At 35.9% G+C, this 4,342-nt stretch overlaps 1 pseudogene; it reads left to right on the top strand.

The window, feature by feature from the left end:
* The first annotated feature begins 700 nt into the window (after positions 1–700).
* LOC105990791 lies at positions 701–1,232 on the top strand (annotated as a pseudogene).
* The last annotated feature ends 3,110 nt before the right edge of the window (positions 1,233–4,342 follow it).

Genomic DNA, 4,342 nt, shown 5'->3' with positions numbered 1-4,342 from the left:
GCGCAGGGACAGCGCCCGGGCCCAGAAGAGTTCAAGCCCCATGACCAACAAAAAAAAAAAAAAGAAAGAAAAAGAAAAAGATAGCTATATAAACTAGTAAAAGAAAAAAGATATACTGTCAATTGAAAGATCGATCTTGCTTAGACTTCTGTCAGAAGACAAGAAATATCCCATATTTCCTGTATTACATATATACAAATTTTTCATTTTTCAATTTGATTTTATTGAAAAATTTTAATGACCGTGGGATTTAAAAAATCATATTTGATTATTGCTAAGTAATTGTGCAAAAGACTTACCATCTAACAAATCAATTGATCTGCATAATGCATGTTGATCTATTTCACCCCTTTTGTATTTCTCTCCCATCTCTCCCAGTTCACCCCGGCTTAAATTTCCCTAGTTTCCTAGGATATGAATTGAATATTTTGACTGTATGCTCGCCCTCCCTTCCTTTCATCGTTCCTCCCCTCTGGTCCTGACCTCTTTCCCAATATAGGAATTGCTCTTAGAAACCTTCCATTCTCTAGAAAGGTAACAATAAGGATAAGAAAGGATATTGGAAGCCAAAACAAGTAGTTGGACTTGGAGGCATAAAAGTGTAAGAAAAAAGCAATAACGGGGGCCGGTCCTGTCTGGCGCCCTTGGAGGAGGTGGAAAGAGTGAGTGTTCGGGAGTGGTTTGTTGGCCTTATGTACGTCTGTGTGAGGCTCAAAGGCAAGTCCTAACTATTAAGAAAAGAAAATAGAAACCATGTTTCTAAGACCTGTGCTACAGGTGCTTCGTCAGTTTGTGAGACATGAGTCTGAAAGAGCTAGCAGTTTTGTTCTGGAAAGATCTCTGAATCGCGTGCAGTTACTTGGGTGAGAGGGTCAGGACCCTGTCCTGAGACAGGTGGAAGGAGAAAATCTCTAGCAACAAATGAAATGCGGTGATCAGGGGAAAGTGAAGCATACCAAATGGGCGATGTCAATCAAAAGACAACATGGCACAGAATATCAGTGTTCCGACCTGGCCTTAGAGATGTGGCATATAACTATGTGAAAAAGGGGTCTCGAATTTATGTGGAAGGGAAAGTAGACTATGGTGAAAACATGGATAAAAATAATGTGAGACGACAAGCAACAACAATCATTGCTGATCACATTATATTTCTGAGTGACCAGACAAGAGAAAAGTCATAGAATGTATGATTCTTCGTTGGCCGATGTTTGGTACTGTCTCATTTCCAAATCATGTATAGTTCTTTATAGTTTCTAAGAACAATGATTAAAATGCTCTTTCATATTAAAAAAAAAGTGTAAGAAAAAATTCACAATGGCACAGAACCCTGGAGGCAAATGCATGTTGTTTTGACCTCTGTGGATCTGGGAAGCCACCCCCTTTATTCTGGTTAGGATAACATAGTAAAGCGCGATTAACATAGCCAATGATATCTAATTGCATAAACGTCAGCTGTCCAGTAAGTATCTGACCTATAATGTTTTCCCTAAAATGTATTTACCTTCTTTCCATAGTAAATAGCCATTTCAATCAATATTGAAGAATTAATTGGCAACAATCGAATGAATCATTCATTAATTTTAAAATATACTAAATCAATGTCATTTGAAATCCAGTCCAAGCCTAGCAAGTGTGGATTGCTTTAAAGGAGGAGAAAACAAACACGCTAAACCTATGGAGTATAATGAAGAAGGAGTGTAAATTTTGGACTCACCCATGCATATAATTGAATGTAGGCTTCCTCTGTTTTAAAGTTATAGAACTTGGGAAAACTAAATGGCAAAATGTATCTGCCTTGTGATTATTGTGGAGATCTCTGAAAAAAATCATGTTCCGCTGGTAGTACTCAAAGTGTTATCTTTCCTTCATAATTGTTAATAAAGCATTTATTTTCAAGCGATACATATTAAATCCAAGATCATTAAATGTCTAGTAAAATTTCTGAAAAAGCCCACCCTTTATTTGGATCTCAGGTGCAGCCTGCATACTATTTCCAAAGTGCTAACTTCAGTCACAAGACTCTTTTTACATTCTTTCACACTGTTCTTTCTACATTCTTTCACACTGTTCTTTCTTAAAATTATTAGTAGGCTTTGAAGACAGGTTTCATTTCATTTAAGAGATTTGACTCTCACAGGCTCTGCTGCTCACCCCCAGGGCATCCTCCATAGCCAACTGATTCATTGTACAGTTGTTACAGTTCATTAAAACAATAAGAGATACTGATAATTCTGCAGATGCAATTCATTGGCCTCTTTATGGGTCACCTACCACAGTGAGTTTTGTTCTGTGAAACAGAACAGCATAAAGTGGGGAGTGTTAAGAAAAATGATTCTTGCTTTTACTCTTTAGATTTGGCTTTGTACATCTTTGTGTAAATCAAACAAACAAACAAAAAACACCCTGCTCTCAGATTTTGTTTATATTTCTTTTGTATTTTCATGTCTCTTTTTTTTAGCATCATTAGTTGTTCAAGGGGATTTAGTTTTGGCACAACTATTTATGCATACCATATCTTTTCATTAGTCGCCTTCCTTCAGTATCCCTCTTCCTACTTCTGCTTTCCCCAAACCAACCTCTCAAGCTGCATTCTTGCATTTTCCTGCAGCACATATTTTGATAGTATTCATACTCACTCACTCTCTTTGCTTACTCATTTCTGTCTCACCCTAGACACAATGTGTTTCACCTTTCTATCAGTATTTTTGTTAAAGTGCATGGTAATTGCTTACATTGCCTTACACCATGGTATGTAATACATACATACATGCACACACAATGCTTATAAGTCTTATGTGAAATGAAATATATGACCTTTGTGCTTCTGAACCCTTCTTACTACGCTTAATATGATGGTCTGCTGAATCTACTCATTTCCTTGAATATGGCTTAAATTTTCTTTAAATCTGAATAATATTTCATTGTGTGTACAGCTTTTTCATTGCTCATCAATTGCTGTTCCATTGTGTGTGTGTGTGTGTGTGTGTGTGTGTGTGTGTGTGTGTGTGTGCAGCTTTTTATCACTCATCAATTGCAGGGAAACTGTGGATGTTGTCTCCTCAGTTTGGCTGTTGTGACTAATGTTTCAATGAACACAGCTGTGCAAGTACCTCGGCTATATCCAGATTTACATTGCTTTGAATAAATGCCCATGAATGGTATTGCAGGATCTTAGATAGTTCTATTTTTTGTCTTATGAGAGGAAGTTCAAGGCATAGTCTATGGGAGATAGGTGAAGGGAGGGTGGATATTTCTCTCCTCATTCCTATTCATCAGATTTTAACATGTGGAGAGATTTCAATTCTGTTTCCCTCATTTGGACCCTGTTGAGCATTTCAGAGTGTCATATGTAACATTCAGAGATATACTGTCTCATCTAAATCTACAAAAGGAGAAATATCTGAACCCATGAGCTGTTAAGCCAGGTGATTAATAGACTTTAAAAAAAAGGAGGTTCTGGACTCTCAGAGCATATGACATGTAGCTTCTCAATGCAATGGGAGAGAAAAGCAATAACTACATGTTGAAGGTATATCATCAACAGAATTCATAGGCTTGTTCAGACTGAAGTGCAAAAACAGGGAAATTAGTCAGTTATACTTTGTCATTAAGTTCACATACAAAAATTTGCTTTGTGATATATAAAAAATAGGAAAGTAGGGCTGGGATGTAGCTCAGTGGCAAAGCGGTTGCTTAGCAAGCGCAACATCCTGGGTTCGATCCCCAGTACCAAAAAAGAAAAGACAAAAAAATAGGAAAGTAGATATGAGAAACAAAATGTTAAATTAAATATGTAAATTACTCTTATACAAATAATGTTCTATCTTCAGATTTTCCCACCGCTGTTATTTATATATTTTTAGATTGAATTCTGAAGATTCAGAAATCTTCCTAAAACATTGAAAACTATGGAGAATTGTAAAGAAAAATCCATAGTGTTCATTGAAATGCTGAAAAAAAAAGCAATTGGACATTAGTTAACTCAGCTAAAATCAAAGAATATTTGCATAGTGTTCATTTTACCAAAAGAAGTTTACATAATTCATCTCTTCTAATCCTTTTTTATTGTTAACTATCAAAATGGTCTCTTCCAAACTATTTACTCAAAGATGAAAGTGCTGACTGCTTCTTTCAGAGCCCAAGCCATCAATATCTCTCGGTCAAAAACATAGAGAAAAAGTAGAATGGAAATATTTGACATTGAAGTACTGTGATATTTTGTATCTTAATTAACAAAATGATTTTAAAAAGTGTACATTTCCAAATAGTGAAAGTGCACTTTCAAGATTATTTAATTGCTATCTGCTCTGAATTTGTATTTGAGATGTACATGCTTGGA

This window comes from Dipodomys ordii, unplaced genomic scaffold, assembly GCF_000151885.1.
Source record: "Dipodomys ordii isolate 6190 unplaced genomic scaffold, Dord_2.0 Scaffold67, whole genome shotgun sequence".
Taxonomy (NCBI): Eukaryota; Metazoa; Chordata; class Mammalia; order Rodentia; family Heteromyidae; genus Dipodomys; species Dipodomys ordii.
Note: the sequence above shows the minus strand (reverse complement) of the source record. Positions and strands in the feature narration are given on the sequence as shown.